Source organism: Cavia porcellus, unplaced genomic scaffold, assembly GCF_034190915.1.
Source record: "Cavia porcellus strain 051 isolate PalLab524CR breed Dunkin Hartley unplaced genomic scaffold, mCavPor4.1 scaffold_29, whole genome shotgun sequence".
Classification (NCBI taxonomy): domain Eukaryota; kingdom Metazoa; phylum Chordata; class Mammalia; order Rodentia; family Caviidae; genus Cavia; species Cavia porcellus.
The window spans coordinates 48,545,266-48,559,867 of NW_026947512.1; the positions used below are offsets into that span (position 1 = coordinate 48,545,266).

The 14,602-nt window shown below is 45.2% G+C and overlaps 1 pseudogene; it reads left to right on the plus strand.

Annotated features, from left to right (window-relative positions):
- Positions 1-790: 790 nt before the first annotated feature.
- Positions 791-12,688, plus strand: LOC106026429 (metal-response element-binding transcription factor 2-like; annotated as a pseudogene).
- Positions 12,689-14,602: the final 1,914 nt, after the last annotated feature.

Genomic DNA, 14,602 nt, shown 5'->3' on the forward strand with positions numbered 1-14,602 from the left:
TTCTCACGTCGAGCATTGCTTCCTGGCTCCAGAGAGAAAGATGTTTGCTGCTTGGTCTCCAGGATGAACTCATCACGCTGGCTTCCTTGCATGTATTCAACTGTGCTTACTATTGGAGAAGCTTGAGCCTCCTTGTCACTAAGGATGGCTGTGGTACCTTTCAGGGTAGCCCTGGTCTTTATTATGAGTGTGGCTTCTTGACTCCAGCATGGAACCCTCAACCTACTAGCACAGCTCCTTCACCCCGTTGGCATAGACATCTTAGCCTTCACCACTGACCTTTGGGCCTTCCCAGCACGGATCCATAAAAGAAACTGTTGTGAGTCCTTCTTGTGGGCTCTGGACCTCCAGTTGGACTCATGGGAAGCACTGTCATGAGCTCTAGGTTTTCACCTGGACTCATGTAGGACATTGCTGTGGGATTTAGGCCCTTGACTAAATATTCTATGTCTTTGGTGTTGTGGATAGATTTCCTGCATTTTCTTGTGTTAACTCTGGGTGACCATCGTAAAACAATATTATAAACTCCGTGTCCTGATTCTAAGTGTTCTCTGCACAACCTCAGCACAACTACAACAGGGCTTAGTGAGATGGCTGCATTCGAGGCCGGTATAAGTGCGCTCACTCCACCCCTAACTCTCGATGCCAAGGACTTTGGTTTGTGCCTACAAAGTGGTGCTTCATGGACTAACAAGTAGTGGCAAGGGAACTGGAGAAATAGTGTGGCAGATCTGTCATGGCCAATTGAGGGGACAGCAGAGAGATGAAGGTTCCCAGTAGTCCACTGGTCCACGAGCAGTCTCCCTTTCGAGCAGTCGAAAACAAAACACCCCAATATCCTTGACTAAGCCATCCTTACAAAATGGACAAAAAGAGAAAAAGCCAGCATGTAAATTTGAAGAGAGTCAGGATATCCTAGCCAGATGGTCAGACAACTTGTTTTATCTCGCAATTTTCAAAAAGATAAACCTACTGAAACAGAGCTGCTTCATCATATTTGAAAACAGTTCTAAATCCTGGGTTCTCTGGAAGGACATTCAAACAGTGAATAATATGCAGCTATTAGAAGTTATAATTTTGGTTTTTGTTTTTGTTTTTTTTAATTTTTTATTTAAAGAAAAGGAAACAAAAAATACGTGGAGATAAAAAAGGGTAGAAATAATACAAAATTACAGAAAAATAAACAGTAAGAAATTGCTGGTTGAAAAGTTACATATTGTCATCTTAGAAATAGCTGTTCAGGTTACAAACTTAATGTATTTAAAATGACATTCAAAAAGTGACACTGCAAACAGTTCTGCTCAATGATAGAACAAAAACTCAGTAACATGGTTATCAGTCCTACACACTTGTTTTACATCTCAAAGAGGGTAAAATTAAACATACCAAAACAGAACAAAACAGTTTTAAAAAAAACAAGTTAAAGAAATATAGATTTCAAAGCAAGTCCACTGGAGATCTTCACTGTCAATCTAACTATCTCTAGTTTTTACAAATAGTTGTCCCCATCTTCACCCACATTATATACATATTGCATATTATAGAAATAATCAAATCATTACAGGATGATGAAGACTTTTTAGGTCTTCAAGATCTAACATTGGGGAAGACAATAATAATTACTATCACATCTTGCATTCTCTTCATGGTAGCCGTCCCCATCTTTACATATGCTGAAATTGAACTTAAGAGACTAGACTAATATCATTCTGATCAGTGAATAATAGTATTGCTAGAATTTATATCATAATGCTACAAAATTAGCATTGGGTTTCTTAGTGTCTCTTCTTCACAGTATCTGTTCATTACATCTTGCATTATATAATCTGTTCCTATAAATAATTTTTTTAAAAAATCTCATGTGTGAATTTCTACATATACATCTATCCTCTCTGTATTATAGGGAAAAACAAATCATAACAAGACAGCAAAACAAATTCCTAGAAAAACATGCAATGGATAAGTCATATAAGACCGCAATATAGGTGATCTTCCGTAGTTACTATGTTTTCTCTTGTTATTTTCAATAGATTTGTCCACATCATCAGCTTAATATAATTAAACATAGTATTACCTATTTTTATAAAAACACAACTTTGAAAGCATTGTAGGATTTGAGAGCTGTTAATAATTAATACCAGTATAGATATCCTTTACATCTTGTCATCTTCAGAGTAGTTGCCTCTACTTTTAGGGTTGATGCTAACAAGCATATCAAATTCAAATAAAATCAGCCAAGGCCAACCCGTGGTCTTATGGATTGGATTCAATTAAGATCAGTCATAGTAAGACAATGTAAGTAATACAGGATTTCAGTTTAAGTTAATAGGAAAGTAAGGATAGTTACCATGATATAACCTGCTATTTTTGGGTCAGATGTCTGTGCCCTCAAATCTGACATGAGTGGACAGACCAGAACAAATTAAATTCAAACTAAATATGGAGATAAGACTACTGTGTCTTTTAAATCCTGATACACTATTAACAATGACCTCTGCCTTTTTATAGTGTTTCAGAGCTGTCTATACTAGAGACTATAGCTTACCGTCTCTGCCTCATGCCTGCTACTCCACTTTTCTGCTATAATTTGTCTACCTTATTCCCTCATTCCACTGTCTGCCCCGTTCACTGAGGCCTCTCTGCCACTGTTGCTGGAATCCTGGTATCCCTTTCTCTTTTTCTCTGGAATGTCCTTCAGCACTCTCTGTAGGGTTGGATTGGTGGCCACAAACTCCCACAGTTCCTCCTTGTCTTGGAAGCACCTTATTTCTTCATTAATTTTGAGAGAGAGTTTTGACAGGTATATGAGTCTTGGTTGCATATTATTTTCTTTCAGGACTTGGAATATTTCTCCCCATTCCCTTCTTTACTTAAGAGTTTGTGTTGATAAGTCTGTTACTATTTTGATAATTTTCCCATTGTAGGTAATCTGCTTCTTTTCTCTGGCTGCTTTTAATATTCTGTTCTTTTGGTGGATTTCTGCAATCTTGATTATTATATGTCTGGGTGTAGATCTGTTTTGGTTGTAGATAGCTGGTATTCTGTATGCCTCTTTTATCTGGATATCATTTCTTTTTGCTATACATGGGAAATTTTGCTTTAATATATCTCTGAATATTCTTTGTATTTCATTTTTGGTTGCTCCTGCTTCCTCATGCACATTCTTTATTCTTAAGTTATGTATCCTTTTGTCATCTTCTAGCTTTTGAATTGTTTCTTTCTGGTTCCTTGTTATTTTTAAGAGGTTTTTTCTTTCACGATCATATGTCATAAATCTCTCTTCAAGTTTCAGAAGGCTGGCTTTAGTTTCTGTCAGGGCATTTTGCCAGTGTTCAATGGAGTTTTTAGTTTCCTGGTAATCTCTTTGGATCTGTTTCATGTATTCTAAATTATGTTTAAATTCTTCTTCAGAAGTTTCTCTTTCTTTTCCTCAGTTCTTCCATCTGTGTTCTTTTGGGTGGGGCTTGTCATTTCTTTAATTAATCTCTTTATATCTTGCCTCACTTGGATCAGGAGTGCAGCTTTAAATTCATCTATGAGGTCATGGAGGTATTTTTTAATTTCAGCTGATGCTGTGTCCAGTATTGGATGGTTACTGTGCTTGTTCTCTTCAGTGTTTACTTCTCCTGGGCTTATTTTCTCATGTTGGGCAGCTGGAGATTTTTTTTTTTAATCTCTTGACATGTTTCTGGTTTCTTTCAGACTGGAGTGTCCTGGAGGTCTCTGGCCCTCTCCATATTGTTTAGGGCCTTTCAGAAGCATGCTGCTTGAGTTTTTGCTGTCTTCCCCAATTTATTGTTATCTGGGGTAGGCAGGGATGCAGGGACGGTGCAGGCTAGCCTCCAGCCTCTGTGCCAGTCAATCGTAAATTACGCTGTACTTTCTGGATGTCACAGAGTTGCGACTATTTTGTATCTGCTTATTGGGCCCCAAGTAGAGGCTTGGTTCAGCCCCAGCAGATTCTGCCAGTTCTCTCTGTGCCAGAAGTAGCTGACTAATGTCACCATGGCACAGGGTTCTGCCCCAATCCCAGCTGTTCTCTTCCAGACCTCTCTGTGCCAGGAGCACCAGGACAGCGGGTCTGCCCAATTCCAAGATGTCTTCCACTAGCTCTCTGTATGATGCTGAAGCCAACACGGTGCCAGGCTCTGCCCAATTTCAAGATGTCCTCCACCAGGCCTCTCTACACCAGGGGCAACTCGGTGATGTCACCGAGCTGCAGGTTCTGCCCAACTCTAAGATGTCTTCCACCAGACTCTCTGTGTTATCGATGTTGCCATGGTGGCGGGCTCTGCCCAATTCCAAGATGTCCTCTGGCCAACCACAGCAGCCGCAGGACCCCATCCCTAGTACTCACCAGGACTCAGTGCCGGTCTTCCTCTTGAATCTACTGCACACTATGCTGCTTGCCTTCACTGTGTTCCTGGCACGGCATGGAATGGTCAGAAAACTGCACAGCATTCAGCTTCAGAGCTCCAGAGCTTTTCACAATCTCCTCTGGTGCAGCAGGGCAGTCCTGGCTGCTTCGCAGGGTCCCGGGTCTCAATTTCCAGCAGTCACCAAAAGCCAACACAGCTTTTCCTGTTGGGTCCACTGGTCAGTTTGCTGCATTAAAGGCGCGGGATTTGCAGCCTCCTGTTATCAGCCTTCGCAGTCTCAGCACGACTTTAAATCCTCCAGCTGCACTGTCTTGGTTAATAAGAATCGTTATACATTCATCTGGCCCTCTCCATGTTGTCATATTCTAGCATCTAATATGATTTCTCCAGAGAGACTCTCTGCCCAATCCCCTAGCAAGCCGCCATTTTTTCCACACTCTGAAGTTATAATTTTGAAAACCATGTGAATTACTTTTGACAGAAGAAATATTACATGGTGTTGAAAAATCATCTCATGGTAAGAGAACATGGATTGTGGCACATCTTGGAGCCACTGGAAGTGGGGAAATGGTCTGCACACTATGTCAAGAGTATTCAGAAGCTCCCAATGAAATGTTACACATGATGCATGTGGCCAAGGATATCATCAACTGTGTCATCATTGTACAGCTCACATTGATTCCAGTGTGATTGATTAAAGTGAAAAACACCTCTGTCGACAGCATATTTGTAACAACAAAGACAGAGGGGTGGTGCAATTAAGAAAGGACCAAACACCAAAACATGACAAGTCATGAAGCAGACATTGAAAGGGTTAACTTTACAGCTGCCACCCCCCCCCCCGAGCTATCTGTACAAAACAAGAAGGGATTTTCCGTTGGTAAAAACAAAAACAAAAAGGATAAACAACTGTTCCGGGAACACAGTGACTGGGCTATGACCCCCGGACACTAAAGTTACCCAACCCTGAGCCCCTCCAATCAGCTCCTGCCAAGCCCTGCGCCGTTCAAAACTAACCAATGCGATCTGCTTCTGTAACATCGCCTGCTTTGCGGTTTATGCCTTTAAAAACCCTGTGTAACTTCCCTTCGTGGTCCTCCGCACTCGTTTGCTGGACGGACCCTATGCGCATGGAAATAAAGCTTTTACCCTTAAAGATGTGAGTCCTTGGGGTCTTCTTCCCTGCGACGCCGACCTTACATTTGGAGGCCCTAGCGAGATCATACGTCTCACGGGAGATGACCTCAATGGCTCAGCGTCCCTCTTCGGGTGAGTACGACTGGTCATATTTTTACTTTCGTTTTGGATCGATCCACCGTTTCTCTTCGCCCCAGGCCGAACTCCGGCTCTACTTCAGGGGCGATTTCTGTTCCTTGGTGATCGGGGGACGCCCCACATGGTCTTCCGTGACTCACTGTCTGCGATAGGGTTTTCCTATCAGTCTGGGGAATTTTATTCCCAATCTGTGGTCCGTCCGGGCCAATCTGGAGGCACCCCCTAAGGTGACTCGTTTGGTGTGAAACTAATGCGTGAGAGTGAGGTGGCCGGCCTGTTTGTCCTGTGTGTCGTGGCTGTTGTGATCGGTTATTTGTTGTGTCGTGTGTACGCTAACCACTCTTTGTCGTCAGAACACCATGGGACAAACGACATCATCCCCATTGTCCCTCACCCTCGACCATTGGTCAGAGGTTCGAGAGAGGGCTCACAATCTCTCCTTACAGGTTAAAAAAGGTAAATGGCGGACTTTATGCTTGTCTGAGTGGCCCACATTCTCCGTGGGTTGGCCACCGGAGGGGACTTTCCACCTTCCCCTCATCTTAGCAGTTAAGAACATCATCTTCCGCCCCGGACGAGAGGGCCACCCCGACCAGGTCGCCCACATCTTGGTATGGCAGGACCTCAGGGAGGAGCCCTCACCGTGGGTAAAACCCTTCCTTCCTCCGCCCGACTCCTCCATACCCAAACTCTTGGCTCTGAAAGGGCCCCCTGCCCCGGTCCTGCCCGACTCCCAACCTGACCTCCCTCTGCTCGATTGTGATCACCCTCCTCCTCGACCTGCCTTGCCTCCTCCTCATGCACTTCCACCACCCGTCTTCCCGCCGGAGTCGGAGGCCTCCCTTCCCTCAGCTCCAACTCTCTCTCCATACTCCCCACCCCCCTCTGCGGCCTGCTCTGAGGCCAGTCCCCCTGGGCCTGAGGGCCCAGCCCGGAACACCCGCAGTAGACAGCGGCCGGAGGACCCGGTCGTCACTCTCCCTCTCCGTCCCTATGGGCCCACTATAAGTGATGGGACAGCGGAGGGAGAAATGCCGGCCCTTCAGTACTGGCCATTCTCATCCTCAGACTTATACAACTGGAAAAATAATAATCCCTCTTTCTCTGATGACCCCTCTAAGTTAACAGGCCTAATGGACTCGCTTATGTTCTCTCACCAACCCACATGGGATGACTGCCAACAACTATTGGGGGTCCGGTTCACCACCGAGGAGAGATCGAATCCTCCTCGAAGCCCAAAAAAACGTTCCAGGAGATGATGGCAGACCCACCCAGAGACCCGATCAAATTGACGATCTTTTCCCACTAAAGTGCCCCAACTGGGACCCCAACTCTCCTGACGGTAGGCAGCATCTTTCCATCTATCGCCAGACTCTAATGGCGGGTCTCCGGGTGGCCACAAGGTGCCCTACCAATTTGGCCAAGGTAAGAGAAATAACTCAAGGGCCCACTGAGACTCCCTCAGTTTTTCTAGAACGCCTGATGGAGGCTTACCGACGGTACACGCCTTTTGACCCTGAAGATGAAGGCCGACAGGGCTCAATCGCCATGGCCTTCATAGGGCAATCGGCTCCTGATATAAGACGTAAGCTCCAAAGGCTAGATGGTCTACAAGACCTAACTCTGAGGGATCTCGTTAAGGAAGCTGAAAAAGTCTACTATAAACGAGAGACAGAAGAGGAAAAGGAGTTAGCTAGAGACAAAAGACGAAACAAGGAATTGGCAAAAGTGTTGGCCACAGTTATTCAGGGTAAGCCTGAGACAGGAAAGGGAAAGCCCAATCGCCCCCCATTAGACCCTGACCAATGTGCATATTGCAAGGAGAAAGGACACCTAATCAAAGACTGTGAAAAACTTAAAAGGAAGTGAGCCAAAGAGGAATGAGAAAAGCAGTCCTCACAGCGGCAGCGAACTCCCATGCTCGCCTTAGATGAGGAAGATTAGGGACTTCGGGGCTTGGTTCCCCTCCCCGAGCTCAGGGTAACATTTAAGGTGGAGGGGACTCCCATGGAATTTGAGGTCGACACGGGAGCTGTTTACTCGGCCCTTCAGGCCCCCTTGGGAGCCCTTTCAACCAAGAAATCGCTAGTTCAAGGGGCTAACGGAAGCAAATATCGCTCATGGACCACCGAGCGCACAGTCAACCTGGGAAAAGGAAAAGTAAAACATTCCTTCCTGGTCATCCCAGAATGCCCTGCTCCCCTGTTAGGAAGAGACCTATTAACTAAATTAGGGGCAAAGATTTCCTTTGAGCCCCAGGGACCTCAGATGACATTCCGCAACCCGAAGGTTGAACAGCCCATGGTCACCATATTGACTCTAAAGTTGGAAGATGAATATAGGCTCTATAATGATCAGAGTCTTCAGCCTGTTCCTCCTGCTTGGTTAGCTGATTTCAAAGACTCCTGGGCTGAAACAGCTGGGTTGGGACTAGCCAACCAACAGCCACCTGTAGTGGTTACTTTAAAGGCCACTGCCTCCCCCATCTGAGTTAAACAATACCCCATCAGCAGGGAGGCTCATCAAGGAATCAAGGTACACATTCAGAGACTTTTAGATCAAGGGGTATTAACCCCTTGTCGATCTGCATGGAATACACCACTACTCCCTGTTAAAAAGCCAGGAACCAATGATTATAGGCCAGTACAGGACTTGAGAGAGGTCAGCAATCGGGTAGAAGATATCCACCCCACTGTGCCAAATCCCTATAATCTCCTGAGCGGTCTAAACCCATCCAGAACTTGGTATACTGTTCTAGATTTAAAAGATGCCTTTTTCTGCTTGCCTTTACACAAAGACAGCCAACCACTGTTTGCATTTGAATGGACTGATCCAGACTCCGGGACTACCAGACAGTTGATGTGGACGTGCCTCCCCCAGGGATTCAAGAACAGCCCAACTATCTTTGATGAGGCTCTCCACAAAGATCTAGCTCTGTTCCGGGCTCAACACCCGGACCTCACTCTACTTCAATATGTAGATGACTTGCTGCTGGCAGCAGATTCAGAGAAGGACTGCAACAACGGGACCCAAGATCTCCTACGTGAGTTGGCCGCTCTGGGGTACAGAGCATCGGCAAAAAAGGCTCAGATCTGCAAACGAGAGGTAATCTTCCTGGGTTACACCCTAAGGGAAGGAAAAAGATGGCTCACTGAGGCTAGAAAACAGACTGTGGTCCAGATTCCTCCCCCCAAAAGCCAAAAACAGCTTCGAGAATTTCTGGGTACGGCGGGGGTTTGCCAGCTGTGGATCCCAGGATTCGCATCCTTGGCAGCTCCCCTTTACCCATTGCTTAAGGGAGGATCACCCTTTGTCTGGGGAAAGGATCACCAACAGGCCTTCGATGCCATCATGTGAGCCCTCCTATCTGCCCCGGCCCTAGCTCTACCTGATATAAATAAACCCTTCACTCTCTTCATCGAAGAGAAAAAGGGAATAGCTAGAGGAGTGCTAACTCAGACCTTTGGGCCATGGAAACGGCCGGTGGCTTACCTCTCAAAGAGACTAGATACTGTGGCAAACGGATGGCCACCATGCCTAAAGGCCATTGCAGCAGCAGCCCTGCTCACTAGGGACGCTGACAAACTGACTTTGGGACAAAAATTAACAATTATTGCCCCACACACGCTAGAAAGTATCATCCGCCAACCTCCCGATAGGTGGCTCTCAAACGCCCAGATTACACATTACCAAAGCCTCTTACTCAATAAAGACAAAATAACCTTTGGGCCCCCGGTGACCCTCAATCCGGCAACCCTACTACCAGAAGAAACCCCAGAACCAATTCTTCACACTTGCCAAGATATCCTGGCAGAGGAAACCGGGGTGCGATCAGACCTGTTGGATTACCCCTTGCCCAATGCTGAGGTGACCTACTTCACTGACGGGAGTAGCTTCTTGGTCCTAGGTAAGTGATATGCGGGGGCGGCCATGACTGATCATTCCAATGTTATCTGGACAGCTAAACTAGAGGATAGGTCCTCGGTACAAAAAGCCAAATTGATTGCTCTTACTAAGGCTCTAGAGCTCGCCACAGGAAAGCGGGCAAACATCTACACGGACGCCGATATGCCTTTGCAACGGCCCACATCCATGGGGCCATATACTGCCAGCGGGGAGTCCTGACCTCTGCAGGCAAAGAGATAAAACACAAACAGCAGATTCTTCAACTGCTGGCTGCAGTCATGTTACCCCCAGAAGGTGGCAATAATACACTGTAACAGCCACCAAAAAGGAACTGATCCCGTTACAAAGGGAAACAACCTGGCCGACCAGGCAGCGAAATCTGCAGCTATGGGTAGCTCACAGATGTTGGTGACTGATACCAAAGATCCTCCTCCTAAAGAGGAAGCTCGAATTAACCAAACCTCTGAGGTGTCAGACCTGACTGCCTACATCCAACAGGCCCACCAGCTCACCCACCTGGGGATTAAAAAGCTATGTCTGTTGGCCCAACGCCAAAATTTCCCAGGGGTATCTCCCACTGCCATACGTCAGGTTGCCACTCGGGTTGTGACAAACTGCAAGGCTTGTCAATTAACCAATGCCTATCCTACCAAGCTGGCTCCAGGCAAAAGATTGAGCGGTTCCAGACCTGGACAATACTGGGAAGTAGACTTTACTGAAATTAAACCTGCCCGGTATGGACTAAAATATCTGTTAGTCTTTGTGGACACCTTTTCTGGATGGATCGAGGCCTTTCCTACCAAAAAGGAAACTGCTGCCGTAGTCGCAAAGAAGTTGATGGAAGAAATTTTTCCCCAGTTCGGATTACCAAAGGTAATAGGGTCTGATAATGGGCCGGCGTTTGTGGCTAAAGTAAGTCAGGGACTGGCCAACATATTGGGGATTGATTGGAAATTACATTGTGCTTATAGACCCCAAAGTTCAGGACAGGTAGAGAGGATGAATAGAACTATTAAGGAGACCCTCACTAAATTAGCTCATGAGACTGGCTTAAAAGATTGGACGATGCTCCTGCCTTATGCTCTTTTTCGTGCACGGAACACTCCGTCAGCCAAACCCCCTAACCTCACTCCCTTTGAGATCCTCTTCGGCACTCCACCCCCCATTCGGGATCTCACTCCCTTGACTGAACATTCCACCCTGTTACCAACCTCCTTGTCTGACAGGCTCATCGCCCTTGACCGCCTACAAAAGGATTTGTGGACCCAGCTAGCCCCAGCCTACGCTCCCAGCGAATCTCCCATACCGCATCCATACCAGGTGGGAGACTTTGTGCTCGTCCGGCGTCATCAACAAGAGACCCTACAACCTCGCTGGAAAGGACCATACTAGATCCTATTGACCACTCCCACAGCGGTAAAGGTCGACGGCATCACCTCTTGGATCCACGCGTCACATCTGAAACCAGCTTCGGCGCCAGAGGACTATCACTGGAAACTTAAACGGTCTGATAACCCCCTAAAGCTAAAGCTGTGCCAAAAGACCCCCTAAAACTGTTCCATACACCTCCCTTGTGTGCTCCTACAAGATGACCCCCTGCCCATACAAGACCTTTAAGATGAAAGGTTATTCACAAGAAAAGGGGGGAATGAAAGGGTTAACTTTACAGCTGCCACCCCCCCCCCCCGAGCTATCTGTACAAAACAAGAAGGGATTTTCCGTTGGTAAAAACAAAAACAAAAAGGATAAACAACTGTTCCGGGAACACAGTGACTGGGCTATGACCCCCGGACACTAAAGTTACCCAACCCTGAGCCCCTCCAATCAGCTCCTGCCAAGCCCTGCGCTGTTCAAAACTAACCAATGCGATCTGCTTCTGTAACATCGCCTGCTTTGCGGTTTACGCCTTTAAAAACCCTGTGTAACTTCCCTTCGGGGTCCTCCGCACTCGTTTGCTGGACGGACCCCATGCGCATGGAAATAAAGCTTTTACGCTTAAAGACGTGAGTCCTTGGGGTCTTCTTCCCTGCTACGCCGACCTTACAACATTACCCTGCAGTGTGGCAGGCCTTGATGGGATGCAGATCATAAAAGCAACATCCAGCAGTGTTACTGTTATTGTGGAGGCCCTGAAGATGGGTATTTAAAGATGCTACAGTGCTGCAAATGCAAGCAATGGTTTCATGAAGTTTGCATGCAATGCCTTCAAAAATCAGTGCTATTTTGAGATAGATTTTATACATTTATTTGCTCGGTCTGCAGTTCTGCAACAAAATACCTGAAATATCTACTGTTACAGTAGCTAGAAACAGCACACCTATATCCTTACAACCTAAGTGTTATTCACAAGAAGAAATACTTTGATTTTGAACTTGAGCTTGTGACATACATAAATGAAAACTGGGATAGACTGTATCCTGAAGAGCTGGCAGACACACCAAAATTCGAAAGATATGAGCATGTTCTGGAGGCATTAAATGATTGTAAGACCATAAAAATAAGCAATGGAGTTGAAAAGAAAAGAAGGAAAGAAAAAATGTGTAGGTCATCCTCCTGGCACATATCTGAGAAAAATGATACCAAAAACTACTGAATCACCTTCGGATAAGGAATCGGTTTCTGAGAACCTGGCCTTGGATTTTCCTTGTTCTATAGGGATAACTGAGGGAATGTGCAGTCCCATTCACATTCATCCGGTACCTCAGCTATGGATTTCACAGAGGTTTCCGGTACAAAAGAAACTACCTTGTCTAGTACTTCCAGGCCTTACAGCTTACCTGACTCCATAAAAAGAACTCCCACAGGTAGATCTTGGCGTGCTACAATGCCACATTTGCATAGAAGAGGTCATCTTCCAGGAAGAGCACTCCAGACTCACAACTCAGAAACTGTAAGAGATGATGAAGGCCAAGATCACCAATTTAAAGGCTCGACACAGAGATTCTGAGTAACTTGGCGGAGCAAGACTTACAACTCAATCATCTGAAAAATGCCATTTTGGTTATTTTGGTGCTGCAGGTAAAATAGCATGTGGTGAAAAGGGCCCAGTTTTGGCTTGTCAGGTGACACTTGACCAAAAGATGCAATATTTTGTTGCACAGGAGGGAGCATCTGCATCCTTACTGTAGGACTGATTATTGTGTTCACTCACATTTTCTGTAGGTATAGGTCAAGGTCCTAAAGGAGCCTGTCTTTTATTATCTTTCGTAAACAACAACAAAACAAACAAAATACTCCCAAAAGAGATAATACTAGCCTTAATGTGTGCTTGTTAATGTTATGGATATTGCTAAAAAAAGATTGTCTTTTAAAACTTAGAACAGAGACTTAATTTTTTAAGTCTTAAGATTTGTAGAATGTTTCCAGGATAGGATATTAAAAATGATTTGAACCCATGCATGGCATTAGATAATTTTTCTAATTATTCCATTGAGTCAGTTTTTGTGATTAGTGGTTATCAGAGCAAACAGATCATGTAGATAGCACAAGTATTTGGACAAACATTGTCCTGTTATACCAAAGTGTTGGGAAAATATTTATATTGATATCTTTTAGATTTCACAAAGTGTAGTGTATATATATGCCTTCCAAAAGACTATAAAATATTGAAATTTTCTTTCAATCAAAGTGTAAAAAATGTATTGAGCCTTCAAATTGAAAAAAAAAAACTGTCATGGAGGATGGGTTTGTGTAAGGGCTCTGGCCCTCTATTGCCCTTCCCCAGTCTACCTCCAATATACCCATCAGAGAGCATCTTGAAAAAGCCCACTGACTTCAGGTCCCAGCTTCTTCCCCTGTATAGCCCAGACACACCTGCCCTCTGTCCTGTTCTGTGTCCCAGCCATTGGTTAGTAACAGACAGTAGAAAAATGAAACTTCCCTGCAGATTTGATGCAACACAAAACATAGAGTTGGCTTCTTGCCCTGGATTATTTCTTACCCAAATGTGGTCACATTCAAAACGACTTCTGCTACCACCTCTACTTGATATCCAAAGCCTTTAGGCCACCTCAAAGCCTTGTATACTCCCTGGTCTGACCCCAGATTTTCCCTCTGTTCCTCTCCAGAGGCAGAAATCACCTCCACCTCCTGTCTTCCTTCATAGGCCCTCTAGACTCCTAGAAAACAGCAAAATAAGTCTATGCTAATTCCTAAGTATAAACTTGCCTCATATAAGAAACATGCATTTGATCAATCATGACTTCCTAGTAAAGATACTTGACACCAAAAAAACCAACTCTATTAATGGAGATGTATTAGGACAAATATGGGCCAATATCCCCTTCAAAGGCACACTCCCCAGTGGCTGCCTTTCATAGCTCCTTAGGCTGAGGGCTGGGACCTGAAGAGATATTCAAAATCTAAACAACTGCACACACACAACATGGCCTCCTTCTGGTCCTGGAACACCATATCACAATGCTGAAGAGAGAGTCTGGGCTCTCCAAACCTTCTCCCTCCACTTAACCAGATAATAGGTCTTCCCTCTAAACCTTAGCAATAAAGGCAAAAGACCCTTATTAGTAATAGTATTTGTGGTTGTCAGGGTTTACAAGGGAAATAATTAACCCAGGACACATATTTATAGAATTATTTTATAATATTCACTCAGAGTCAAATGCAGAAGAGTTGGGACATCTGTCCACTCACTAGAGATACAAAGATTCAATACAAAGCCCTCCGTGAATCTAACTTGGAGGCTTAGAGCCCACAACAGTGACTCGTGCAAGTCTGCACTGGGAAGATCCAAAGGACAGTGGTGAAAGCTAGGAAATCTGTCCCTGCAGGAGAAGGATCTGTGCCAGCAGGCTGAGGTATCTGCACTGGAGCCACAAAGCAATGCTCAAAGAAAGGACCAGAGCTCCCCTGAAAAGAACCGTAGCCAATCCTCAGTGATAGCGAGGACCCAAACTCCTCCAATGATAGAACATCTGAGTTCATATCAGGAAAGCCAGGATGACAGGTTTCTCCAGGAGAATCAACAGCACACATATCTTCCCTTCCAGTTCTCTTCCCCACCCTCAACCCCAACCCCACTGTTA